Genomic DNA, 15,064 nt, shown 5'->3' with positions numbered 1-15,064 from the left:
GAAACGTATTTCTTAAAGGGGCTGTCATAATTATTTTTTTTTTTTTTTTACTATAATAATTAAATACCTACAGACACTAGTGTTTCATCCTTTCGGGATTCTTCAGTGCAGGGTGTCACAATTACTACCAGTCGAACGATTCGAACCCCGCGACACGAGACATCTCTGGCTCGATTAGCGGAGGCCGTATCCATTCGGCTACCATTAATCGTGTGAAATAGCGTTGAATTTTAAACATTTTAATTTAAATGTTCATTACGTCAGACAGACAGTGATCAAGTCGTTATACGACGATCTACGCATAAGAGCTAAATTGACCGACTTTTATTCAACAGAAAGTGCTCAACGATAAGAAACGTATTTCTTAAAGGGGCTGTCATAATTATTTTTTTTTTTTTACTATAATAATTAAATATATATATATATATATATATGCATAGTATTAGCTTTTGTTGAAATTCAAAGATTTACATTTTTTCTTTTATATAACTCTTGTTTATTTAATCTTGGATTTCTCATTACAGACATTTCGTTAATTGGCTGAGTAATTTGGTAGAGACCGCAGAGGTCAAATTTAAAAAAACTTTGGCCCCAATTCTGACCCCTTAACATTTATTGTTTTGGGATCAAATCAAATTATAAAGTGTTTGATCCATATCCAAGTAACCTATATCTATAATTTCAAGTGTTTAGACCCAAAATTGGTGGAGGAGTTTTGGTAGAGTTCTCAAAGGTCAAGTTGTTGAAATATATATATATATATATATATATATATATATATATATATATATATATATATATATACCCCTTAGCAGCCAAATCTCTGACTGACAACCTATTAAAAAGATTTTCCTTTATGTCAAATCTAGAGTCTGTTAATCGAAAAGTCATTTCCATTTTATATATATATATATATATATATATATATATATATATATATATATATATATATATATATATATATTATATTAGATATAAAGAAAAATAAACCAATCTTGTTTGAATTGCTTTGATTAAAGATGGCGCTTGTTTTAACTATAAACATGAAATTTGTTTTGAAAATGGTGTAACCAAAGAACAGTTACTAGTGTAAGTTTAAAACTTTTGTTTCAAAGTTTTTTTTAATGCTGTTCCGGTCCTTTTTTTCTGATTAAACATCATTTTCTCTTCAATTATAAATGAGGATATAGTCGCTGAAATCTGCATTATATTGTTGATTTAGGCATGCTTCAAAATTAAAAATTAATATATATGGAAATTGGTTGGTTGGTTTTACGGCATATCAACCCTTTTCAGGTTATTTAATGCCGAATCTGGTGATTTTAAAGAACGATTTTTTAATATAGTATATTTGTTTTTTAAGTCGTATTCTATTTAACCCATAGTTGGGACCCTAACAGGTGCTACCACTTTGGATCAGAGTGGACCTGGGAGCAATGGCAATTAAAGGGTAGCTCCACACTCCCTAAGGGCTGCAAGCTGGGGCCCTCACCATCGGATATAGTTTAAGGTCATATACAGGACCATATATGGAAGTTAACCTTAACCCTTTTTCTATGAATAATATATATATGTATATATATATCTATATTAATCAATCAATCTACTTATCTCTCTCTCTCTCTCTATCTATCTCTCTCCCTCTCTATCTATGTATCTGTCCGTCTGTCTGTCTGTCTGTCTGTCTGTCTGTCTGTCTGTCCGTCTGTCTGTCTGTCTCTCTCTCTCTCTCTCTCTATATATATATATATATATATATATATATATATATATATATATACAGGGTGACCCCAAACAACGGCCCCCAACTCTAATTAGGCCCCGTTTCTTAGTGTTTTGTCGGAATGAAATAAAACTTTGGTCATAACTGGTTTATTATATTCAAAACATCACATCAAAACACTAGGGTCCTTGTTCTCCCTTCTACAACATATGTTCTAGATATACTTTCTATGTTTTTTGTTGTTTTTTTTGTCACCCTGTATATATATATATATATATATATATATATATATATATATATATATATATATATATATATATATATACTAGCATGGGTGCTCGGCGTTGCCCGGGTGTTTAGAGGTGTGTGCTGAGCAAAAGAAATATTTAAAAAATCCAATCGAAAAGAGGGGATGACTTTCGAAAATATCGGCATAAAAAAACAACACCTCCAAGTAGAAAAGTGCCCAGTTGAGGGTGAAGAAATTAATTTGTTTAGCCAATTTTTCGGTATTTGTCGTCTGAACGGTCGAGCTTCAGAAGGATACTAATCTTGTGTGGCCATGTCGGTTGGGCATTACCCCTGCAGAGGGTAAATGCCCCTCAATGGGGGTCCTGGATATGACCTTAAACTATATCCAGTGGTGAGGCCCCAGTTGTGGGCTTTGGGGAGTGTGGAGCCACCCTTTAATTACCATTGCTCCCAGGTTCACTCTGACCCAGAGTGGTAGTACCTGTTAGGGTCCCAACTATGGGTTAAATAGAAGCCGACTTAAAAACAACAAATATATTCTATTAAAAAAATTTTCTTCAAAATCTTTGGATTCGGCATTAAATAACCCGAAAAGGTTGATATACCGTAAAACAAAAACAACCAACCAACTAATCTTGTGAAAATCCGCCGCCCCTGTCGAAAGTTTTAGGCAGACATACAAAAATACATACATAGATTTATATATTTGTAGCTCAAATTTTCGACCCAAACCGATTAAAATGCTTGTCCTATCTCTGAATACCCTTTATGTAAAATTTCAAATGTTTAGACAAGAAATTTAATAATTTTAATAATTTTATAGAGATCGCAGAGGTCAATTTTTTTTAACTTGACCGCCATTATGACCCCCTTAACATTTATTGTTTTGAGCTCAAATTAAATTATTAAGTTAGATCCATGTCCAAGGAACCTATATCTAACAGTTCAAGTGGTTAGACCCAAAATTGTCGGAGGAGTTTGGTAGAGTTCTCAAAGGTCAAATCCTTGAACGTTGACCCCTTAACAGCCAAGCTTCTGGTCGGAAACGGATTACAAAGATTTTCCCAAATCTCAGTACCCTGTATATCAAATTTCGAGTCTGTAGACTGACAGTTGATGGAGTTATTGTGTAAGGAAATGTACACAGACAGACAGACACTTGCCTTTCACTTTATATATATTAGTATTTCAGCCCGTCTTTGCCCGGGTGTTCGGAGGTGTATGCTGAGCAATAAAAAAAAAGTTAATTTTTTTTTTTACTTTGACCCCTATTATGACCCCTTAACATTTTTATGGTTTTGGGCTCAAATCAAGTTATTAAGTTAGATCTATGTCCAAGGAACCTATATCTAAAATTTCAAGTGTTTAGACCCAAAATTGTCGGAGGAATTTGGTAGAGTTCTCAAAAGTCAAAACGTTTAACTTTGACCTCTTAACAGTCGAATATCTGGCCGAAAACCGATCACGTAGATTTTCCCAAATCTCAGTACCCTGTATATCAAATTTCGAGTCCGTAGACTAAAAATTCTCAGAGTTATTGCGTATGGAAATGTACACAGACACACACACACAGACAGAAACTTTCACTTTTATATATATACTAGCAGGGCTACCCGGCGTTGCTCGGGACCATATAAACAATGAAAAAACAAAAGCAGATATTGAACATATGTTTTATTCTTAGGGGAGAGGAATCTTTCATCTCAAGTTTTAGCGTTACAAACAAACATTTGTCTTTTATATATATAGACTAGTAGGGCTACCCGGCGTTGCTCGGGACCGTATAAACAATGAAAAAACAAAAGCAGATATTGAACATATGTTTGATTCTTAGGGGAGAGGAATCTTTCATCTCTATGTATTATTTGTTTTATCTACCCTAGGACTGATATTGTTCATGTTTTATCCCTAGCATAGGTAATTTACAGCATGTATATGAAATTGTTTTACCTTAGGGAGAAGAGAACAGGTAATATACAACATAATGTGTCTATATTACATCCCTGGCAACGCCTAGAAACCAGCTAGAACATGTATTTCAGTCAATCTTTATTATATCCTGGGCTATGCCGGGAAACCAGCTAATCTCTTTTTAGTGACTTGACCACCAAAATACCTCCCTAAGTGTGTCCTTTCTTTTGAACTTATTAGATATAGGTATCTAGAAATGTGTGTGAAATTTTGTTGAATGCATTGTTCACTATGATTTTCTTATTGTTCTACACAATATCAACTGTAGCGAAATAACACAGTAAACTTAGTGTAGTGTTAGAATAAAGAGCAAAGGAAAAAATTAGAATCATATTTTGTAATTGCAAATCTAAATTTGCTAGCATGTACCAGTATTGGCCAGGTTGTGGAAATTTGGAACTTATAACATATGTAGTGGCCTTTTCCTAGATACCTATTGCTAAAAATTATACTTTCATTTTGTTAGAAAAATCTCTCTTCAGATGCCCTGCATCATTCAAAATAAAAACAAATATTTTTATAATTGTTTCAGTATATTGCTACACAATGTGAAAGTTTTTAACGTTTGTAAAAAAAATCATGAATGTGCTTATATTGCAAAAAAGAAAATATCAGTGCACAGTATTGAAAGTGTTTGAGATTCAAAAGTCTGTAACATTTCTACTAACTTCATAAGATGTCATGTGAGAAACTGAATTGAATATCAAGACATTATCTGAAGCGTTTTTATTTTGGTGTAACATATGTGTTTACAGTGAACCTTAACTTTTAATAAACAGATTGGTATGCAATGACATAGGCTAAGAATCTTTAAAATATATATAAATTGGAAAAATGTGTGAACAAATGAAAAAAAAATGATCCGCTCCACTTGATGACATCAAGCACAGTAATATTTTAGTGAAGAAAATATGAAATTGATGTTCAGTGATTAGTTTGGATGAATGAGAAAATGTAATTGTTTGATGCATAAAAATAACTCAGTTGCTGTATTTGATATTAAGCAGCAAAATATAGTGATTTGAATATTTGGGAAAACATCAAACCAGATTATGTAAAAAGAAAAAAAAAAGATGAAATTAGAAAATATATATTTTATGTTTATGAGTTCTGCCAATCAAAATTTTGTGGCAGAAATTGGGTGATTACCATGCAATTTTATTTTGGTAAAATTCTTAAATTATTAGAATGTTTATTATAATTTCTAATTAGTGACTTGTTATAATCAAAATCCGCCCTAAAGAGTGTCCTTTCTTTTATTAGGTATCAGAGTAGGTATCAAGATTTCTACTTCTATACAAATGTGATATTTCAGATCTGTACATAAAAAATTTGTTGAATATATAGGTTGAGAATTGTTCTGTGTCGCTCTCTCTCACACACACACGCATTCTCACTTTTATAGATATAATAGATAGATTACTCTAGATATATTTCCATATGTCTGAATACCCTATATACAAATTTTCAAATCTGTAGATAAAAAAATTTGTTGAGTATATAGGTTGAAAATTGTTCTCTCTCTCTCTCTCTCACACACACATTCTCAATTTTAGAGATATAATAGATAGATTATGCTAGATATATTTCCATATGTCTGAATACCCTATATACAAATTTTCTAATCTGTAGATCAAATATTTGTTGAATATATAGGTTGAAAATTGTTCTTACTCTCTCTCTCTCTCTCTCTCTGGCTACCTCACACACACATTCTAACTTTTATAGATATAATAGATAGATTATGCTAGATATATTTCCATATGTGTGAATACCCTATATACAAATTTTCTAATTTGTAGATAAAAAATTTGTAGAGTGCATAGGTTGAGAATTGTTCTCTCTATCTCTCACACACACACATTCTAACTTTTAAAGATATAATAGATTATGCTAGATATATTTCGATATTTCTGAATACCCTATATACAAAAATTTGTTGAATGTATAGGTTGAGAACTGTTCTCTCTCTCTCTCTCTCTCTCTCGCTCACACACACACACATTCTCACTTTTATAGATATAATAGAAAGATTATCCTAGATATATTTCTATTTGTATGAATACTCTATATACAAATTTTAAAATCTGTAGATAAAGAATTTGTTGAGTATATGGGTTGAGAATTGTTCTCTCTCTCTCTCTCTCTCTCTCTCTCTCTCACACACACACACACACATTCTCACTTTTATAGATATAATAGATTATGCTAGATATATTTCCATATGTCTGAATACCCTATATACAAATTTTCAAATCTGTAGATAAAAAATTTGTTGAGTATATAGGTTGAGAATTGTTCTCTCTCTCTCTATCACACACATTCTCACTTTTATAGATATAATAGACAGATTATGCCAGATATATTGAAATATGTCTGAATGCCCAATATACAAATTTTGAAATCTGTAGATAAAAAATTTGTTGTATACATAGGTTGACAATTGTCCTCTCTCTCACACACACACACATTCTCACTTTTATACATATAATAGATAGATTATGCTAGATATATTTCTATATGTCTGAACACCCTATATACAAATGTTCAAATCTGTGGATAAAAAATTTGTTGAATGTATAGGTTGAGAATTTTTATCTCTCTCTTTTTCTCTCTCTCTCTCGCTATCTCACACACACGCATTCTCACTTTTATAGATAAAATAGATAGATTATGCTAGATATATTTCCATATGTCTGAATACCCTATATACAAAGTTTCAAATCTGTAGATAAAAAATTTGTTGAATATATAGGTTTAGAATTGTTCTCTCTCTCTCTCTCACACACACATTCTAACTTTTGTAGTTATAATAGATAGATTATGCTAGATATATTTCCATATGTCTGAATACCCTATATACAAATTTTCTAAACTGTAGGTAAAAAATTTGTTGAGTATGTAGGTTAAGAATTGTTCTCTCTCTCTCTCTCACACACACACACACACACAAGTTCTCACTTTTATAGATATAATAGATAGATTATGCTAGATATATTTCTATATGTCTGCCTACCCTATATACAAATTTCCAAATCTGTGCCCAAAAATGTGTGGAATATATAGGTTGAGAATTGTTCTCTCTCTCTCTCTCTCTCTCACACATATTCTCACTTTTATAGGTTATATAGGTTGAGAATTTTTTGCTCTTTCCATCACTCACATTCACACTTTTATAGATATAATACATAGATTATGCCAGATATATTTACATATGTCTGAATACCCAATATACACATTTTCAAATCTGTAGATAAAAAATTAGTTGAATATATAGGTTGAGAATTGTTCTCTCTCTCTCTCTTTCTCTCTCTCTCACACACACATTCTCACTTTTATAGATATAATAGATAGATTATGCTAGATATATTTCCATACGTCTGAATACCCTATATCCAAATTTTCTAATATGTAGATAAAAAATTTGTTGAATATATAGGGTGAGAATTTTCCTTCCTCTCTTTCTCTCTCTCTCTTTCTCACACACACACAAGCTGAAAATTGTTCTCTCTCTCTCTCTGACTCTCTCTCTCTCTCACACACACACACATGGTCATTTTATAGATATAATAGATAGGTTATGCTAGATATATTTCTATATGTCTGAATACCCTATATACAAATTTTTAAATCTGTAGATAAAAAATTTGTTGAGTATATAGGTTGAGAATTGTTCTTTCTCTCTCTCTCACACACACATTCTCACTTTTATAGATATAATAGATTATGCTAGATATATTTCCTTATGTCTGAATACCCTATATACAAATTATCAAATCTGTAGATACAAAATTTGTTGAGTATATAGGTTGAGAATTGTTCTCTCTCTCTCTCTCTCACTCACTCACTCACTCACTCACTCACTCACACACACACACACACATTCTACCTTTTATAGATATAATAGATTATGCTAGATATATTTCCATATGTCTGAATACCCTGTATACAAATTTTCAGATCTGTACATAAAAATTAGTTGAATATATAGGTTGAGAATTGTTCTGTCTCTCTCTCTTCTCTCTCTCTCTTTCACACACATTCTCACTTTTCTAGATATAATAGATAGATTATGCTAGATATATTTCCATATGTCTGAATACCCTATATACAAATTTTCTAATCGGTAGATAAAAAATATGTTGAATATATAGGGTGAGAATTGTACTTACTCTCTCTCTCTCTCTCTCTCTCTCACGCACACATTCTCACTTTTATGGATATAATAGATAGATTATGCTGGATATATTTCCATATGTCTGAATACCCTATATACAAATGGTCAAATCTGTAGATAACAAATTTATTGAATAGATAGGTTGAGAATTGTTCTCTCTCTCTCTCTCTCTCTCGCAACCTTACACACACAACCACACGCAAACATTCTGACTTTTATAGATATAATAGATCGATTATGCTAGATATATTTCCATATGTCTGAATACCCAATATACAAATTTTCAAATCTGTAGGTAAAAAATTTGTTGAATATATAGGTTGAGAATTGTTCTCTCTCTCTCACACACTCACATTCTCACTTTTATAGATATAATGTATAGATTATGCTAGATATATTTCTATATGTCTGAATACCCTATATACAAAGTTTAAAATCCGTAGATAAAAATACGTTGAGTATATAGGTTGAGAATTGTTCTCTCTCTCTCTTACGCACACACACACACATTTTCACTTTTATAGATATAATAGATAGATTATGCTAGATATATTTCCATATGTCTGAATACCCTATATACAAATTTTCAAATCTGTAGATAAAAAATGTATTGAATATATAGGTTGAGAATTGTTGTCTCTCTCTCTCTCTCTCTCTCTCTCTCTCTCTCTGGCTACCTCACACACACACACATTTTCACTTTTATAGATATAATAGATAGATTATGCTAGATATATTTCCATATGTCTGAATACCCTATATACAAACTTTCAAATCTGTAGATAAAAAATTTGTTGAGTATATAGGTTGAGAATTGTTCTCTCTCTCTCACACGAAACTGTGCGCTCGGCTTCTTCCCCCCCTTCCCACCCCAAATGCTTGGGAAACTGTGCACTGTTTTTGTTGGTTTTCAAGCTGCCTCTTTCCCCCCCCACACACACACACAGTTTAACAGTAGTAGGAGGTCAAGAGAAAGAGGGTGAGAGAGAGAGAAGAGTAAGTTGGTGAGAGAGAGAGAAAAGAGAAAGAGGGTGTTGGTTTTATATTTTTATTATCGTCTAATATTTTGAAAGCTGAATTTCTAATAAAATGTGCATCTATAGGAGATAATGCCTGGGAATGTGTTCCCCCCCCCCACAGTTTAACAGTGGTGTGACGTCAAGAGAAAGAGGGTGAGAGAGAGGGAAGAGTAAGTGGGTGAGAGAGAGAAAGAGAGAGAAAAAAAAGAAAGACGGTGTTGGTTTTGTGAAAAAAGTTGTTATTTACAATTGTTCGCATTCTTGGCCGTTTGGTCAAGATCAAAGTGTAGTATCTGTTCTTCAGATGCTGCACTTCTATTTCTTGTTCTCTTTCGGTGGAGGAGAAATCCTCCACGACTGAGACAATTTTTATTTTTGTACCTTTTCTCCACGTTAAAAAACGACCCTGGTGTCTAACTCTGTCCCGTGGGGAGGCATAGTAAATAGGTACAATTGTTCGCCATTAGTGGATGTTGACGTCACGTCACGTGACATGACTAAGCGTTTTTTTTTTTTAGTATGAATAACATTTTTTGTTTTAATTATAAAGTCTACACTTAATTTTATAGAAAATGATGTATATATAATAGAAAAAAAAATTACTGGTTTTGTTGGATTCAAGTGGATCCCCCCCCTCCAGTTTAAGAGATAGCAGGTCACGTGGTAATATACAAAATGGCTAGCGTAAATATAAAGATCGGTTTTTTTATCGACGAATATTTTGAAAGCTGAATTTTTTTTTATTCCTGTACATTTTTTCCTGATATTTTTTCGTTAAAACTCTTGTATAAATACTATTTTTAACCAGTTAAATACGTTGGAGACATTGTCATGGAGTTTAATAATCTCTAGAACAAAGCAGAAGAGAAATTACAAAAGTATCGGTAAAACAAAGTGTTTGTTTACATTTGTTCGCCATTACTGGATGTTGACGTCACGTCACGTGACATGACTAAGCGTTTTTGGATTATGTAATATTAACATTAAAATGACAGGTTTTTTGGGGGGCCCCCCTAGGAGAGAAATGATCAGTTCACCCCCTTTTAATGGTCCGTTTGGTGTGGAATTTCGATATTTGTCATGCGGGTGATCAAGGTTCAATATGATACATAATTTGTCAACTTTGGTTGTGTCTGTCAAAAGTTTGAGCTGACGTCACGTCACGCGACACGTATTGAATAACGTTAAAATGACAGGTTTTTTGGGGGGCCCCCCTAGGAGAAAAACGATCAGTTGACCCCTTTCTACTGGTCCGTTTGACGTGAAATTTCGATATTTGTCATCCGGGTGATCAAGGTGCAATATGATACCAAATTTGTCAACTCTGGTTCCGTCTTTCAAAAGTTTTAGCGTTACAAACAAACATACATACATACATACATACATACACACCGATTTTTGCCTTTTATATATATAGAGAAGAGAAGAAGAAGAAGATAATGACAGGCTTTTTTGGGCCCCCCCCCTCGAAGATAACTGATCAGTTGACCAATTTCTAGTGGTCCATTTGACGTGAAATTTCGATATTTGTCATCCGGGTGATGGGGCTTCGATATGATACCAAATTTGTCAAGTTTGGTTTCGTCTTTCAAAAGTTTTAGCGTTACAAACAAACATACATACCCACAGACGTTTGGCTTTTATATATATAGACTAGCAGGGCTACCCGGCGTTGCTCGGGACCGTATAAACAATGAAAAAACAAAAGCAGATATTGAACATATGTTTGATTCTTAGGGGAGAGGAATCTTTCATCTCTATGTATTATTTGTTTTATCTACCCTAGAACTATATTGTTCATGTTTTATCCCTAGCATAGGTAATTTACAGCATGTATATGAAATTGTTTTACCTTAGGGAGAAGAGAACAGGTAATATACAACATAATGTGTCTATATTACATCCCTGGCAACGCCTAGAAACCAGCTAGAACATGTATTTCAGTCAATCTTTATTATATCCTGGGCTATGCCGGGAAACCAGCTAATCTCTTTTTAGTGACTTGACCACCAAAATACCTCCCTAAGTGTGTCCTTTCTATTGAACTTATTAGATATAGGTATCTAGAAATGTGTGTGAAATTTTGTTGAATGCATTGTTCACTATGATTTTCTTATTGTTCTACACAATATCAACTGTAGCGAAATAACACAGTAAACATAGTGTAGTGTTAGAATAAAGAGCAAAGGAAAAAATTAGAATCATATTTTGTAATTGCAAATCTAAATTTGCTAGCATGTACCAGTATTTGCCAGGTTGTGGAAATTTGGAACTTATAACATATGTAGTGGCCTTTTCCTAGATACCTATTGCTAAAAATTATACTTTCATTTTGTTAGAAAAATCTCTCTTCAGATGCCCTGCATCATTCAAAATAAAAACAAATATTTTTATAATTGTTTCAGTATATTGCTACACAATGTGAAAGTTTTTAACGTTTGTAAAAAAAATCATGAATGTGCTTATATTGCAAAAAAGAAAATATCAGTGCACAGTATTGAAAGTGTTTGAGATTCAAAAGTCTGTAACATTTCTACTAACTTCATAAGATGTCATGTGAGAAACTGAATTGAATATCAAGACATTATCTGAAGCGTTTTTATTTTGGTGTAACATATGTGTTTACAGTGAACCTTAACTTTTAATAAACAGATTGGTATGCAATGACATAGGCTAAGAATCTTTAAAATATATATAAATTGGAAAAATGTGTGAACAAATGAAAAAAAAAATGATCCGCTCCACTTGATGACATCAAGCACAGTAATATTTTAGTGAAGAAAATATGAAATTGATGTTCAGTGATTAGTTTGGATGAATGAGAAAATGTAATTGTTTGATGCATAAAAATAACTCAGTTGCTGTATTTGATATTAAGCAGCAAAATATAGTGATTTGAATATTTGGGAAAACATCAAACCAGATTATGTAAAAAGAAAAAAAAAAGATGAAATTAGAAAATATATATTTTATGTTTATGAGTTCTGCCAATCAAAATTTTGTGGCAGAAATTGGGTGATTACCATGCAATTTTATTTTGGTAAAATTCTTAAATTATTAGAATGTTTATTATAATTTCTAATTAGTGACTTGTTATAATCAAAATCCGCCCTAAAGAGTGTCCTTTCTTTTATTAGGTATCAGAGTAGGTATCAAGATTTCTACTTCTATACAAATGTGATATTTCAGATCTGTACATAAAAAATTTGTTGAATATATAGGTTGAGAATTGTTCTGTGTCGCTCTCTCTCACACACACACGCATTCTCACTTTTATAGATATAATAGATAGATTACTCTAGATATATTTCCATATGTCTGAATACCCTATATACAAATTTTCAAATCTGTAGATAAAAAAATTTGTTGAGTATATAGGTTGAAAATTGTTCTCTCTCTCTCTCTCACACACACATTCTCAATTTTAGAGATATAATAGATAGATTATGCTAGATATATTTCCATATGTCTGAATACCCTATATACAAATTTTCTAATCTGTAGATCCAATATTTGTTGAATATATAGGTTGAAAATTGTTTTTACTCTCTCTCTCTCTCTCTCTCTCTGGCTACCTCACACACACATTCTAACTTTTATAGATATAATAGATAGATTATGCTAGATATATTTCCATATGTGTGAATACCCTATATACAAATTTTCTAATTTGTAGATAAAAAATTTGTAGAGTGCATAGGTTGAGAATTGTTCTCTCTATCTCTCACACACACACATTCTAACTTTTAATGATATAATAGATTATGCTAGATATATTTCGATATTTCTGAATACCCTATATATAAAAATTTGTTGAATGTATAGGTTGAGAACTGTTCTCTCTCTCTCTTTCTCTCTCTCTCGCTCACACACACACACATTCTCACTTTTATAGATATAATAGAAAGATTATCCTAGATATATTTCTATTTGTATGAATACTCTATATACAAATTTTAAAATCTGTAGATAAAGAATTTGTTGAGTATATGGGTTGAGAATTGTTCTCTCTCTCTCTCTCTCTCTCACACACACACACACACATTCTCACTTTTATAGATATAATAGATTATGCTAGATATATTTCCATATCTCTGAATACCCTATATACAAATTTTCAAATCTGTAGATAAAAAATTTGTTGAGTATATAGGTTGAGAATTGTTCTCTCTCTCTCTATCACACACATTCTCACTTTTATAGATATAATAGACAGATTATGCCAGATATATTGAAATATGTCTGAATGCCCAATATACAAATTTTGAAATCTGTAGATAAAAAATTTGTTGTATACATAGGTTGACAATTGTCCTCTCTCTCACACACACACACATTCTCACTTTTATACATATAATAGATAGATTATGCTAGATATATTTCTATATGTCTGAACACCCTATATACAAATGTTCAAATCTGTGGATAAAAAATTTGTTGAATGTATAGGTTGAGAATTTTTATCTCTCTCTTTTTCTCTCTCTCTCTCTCGCTATCTCACACACACGCATTCTCACTTTTATAGATAAAATAGATAGATTATGCTAGATATATTTCCATATGTCTGAATACCCTATATACAAAGTTTCAAATCTGTAGATAAAAAATTTGTTGAATATATAGGTTTAGAATTGTTCTCTCTCTCTCTCTCTCTCTCACACACACATTCTAACTTTTGTAGTTATAATAGATAGATTATGCTAGATATATTTCCATATGTCTGAATACCCTATATACAAATTTTCTAAACTGTAGGTAAAAAATTTGTTGAGTATGTAGGTTAAGAATTGTTCTCTCTCTCTCTCACACACACACACACACACACAAGTTCTCACTTTTATAGATATAATAGATAGATTATGCTAGATATATTTCTATATGTCTGCCTACCCTATATACAAATTTCCAAATCTGTGCCCAAAAATGTGTGGAATATATAGGTTGAGAATTGTTCTCTCTCTCTCTCTCTCTCTCACACATATTCTCACTTTTATAGGTTATATAGGTTGAGAATTTTTTGCTCTTTCCATCACTCACATTCACACTTTTATAGATATAATACATAGATTATGCCAGATATATTTACATATGTCTGAATACCCAATATACACATTTTCAAATCTGTAGATAAAAAATTAGTTGAATATATAGGTTGAGAATTGTTCTCTCTCTCTCTTTCTCTCTCTCTCACACACACATTCTCACTTTTATAGATATAATAGATAGATTATGCTAGATATATTTCCATACGTCTGAATACCCTATATCCAAATTTTCTAATATGTAGATAAAAAATTTGTTGAATATATACTGTGAGAATTTTCCTTCCTCTCTTTCTCTCTCTCTCTTTCTCACACACACACAAGCTGAAAATTGTTCTCTCTCTCTCTCTGACTCTCTCTCTCTCTCACACACACACACATGGTCATTTTATAGATATAATAGATAGGTTATGCTAGATATATTTCTATATGTCTGAATACCCTATATACAAATTTTTAAATCTGTAGATAAAAAATTTGTTGAGTATATAGGTTGAGAATTGTTCTTTCTCTCTCTCTCACACACACATTCTCACTTTTATAGATATAATAGATTATGCTAGATATATTTCCAAATGTCTGAATACCCTATATACAAATTATCAAATCTGTAGATACAAAATTTGTTGAGTATATAGGTTGAGAATTGTTCTCTCTCTCTCTCTCTCACTCACTCACTCACTCACTCACTCACACACACACACACACATTCTACCTTTTATAGATATAATAGATTATGCTGGATATATTTCCATATGTCTGAATACCCTGTATACAAATTTTCAGATCTGTACATAAAAATTAGTTGAATATATAGGTTGAGAATTGTTCTCTCTCTCTCTCTTCTCTCTCTCTCTTTCACACACATTCTCACTTTTCT

At 31.9% G+C, this 15,064-nt stretch overlaps 1 protein-coding gene and 1 pseudogene across 3 annotated transcripts in view; one reads left to right on the top strand and one right to left on the bottom strand.

The window, feature by feature from the left end:
- LOC145284870 (zinc transporter ZIP4-like) overlaps positions 1-15,064 on the bottom strand; it is a 461,784-nt gene that overhangs the window by 276,888 nt on the left and 169,832 nt on the right. The gene's annotated exons all lie outside the window — the stretch shown is intronic.
- LOC145285427 (U2 spliceosomal RNA) lies at positions 9,395-9,528 on the top strand (annotated as a pseudogene).

The sequence above is a fragment of the Euprymna scolopes genome, chromosome 9, assembly GCF_053919585.1.
Source record: "Euprymna scolopes isolate OS-2025 chromosome 9, ASM5391958v1, whole genome shotgun sequence".
NCBI classification, from domain to species: domain Eukaryota; kingdom Metazoa; phylum Mollusca; class Cephalopoda; order Sepiida; family Sepiolidae; genus Euprymna; species Euprymna scolopes.
The sequence above is the reverse complement of the archived record's forward strand: the minus strand, read 5'-3'. Positions and strand labels throughout refer to the sequence as shown.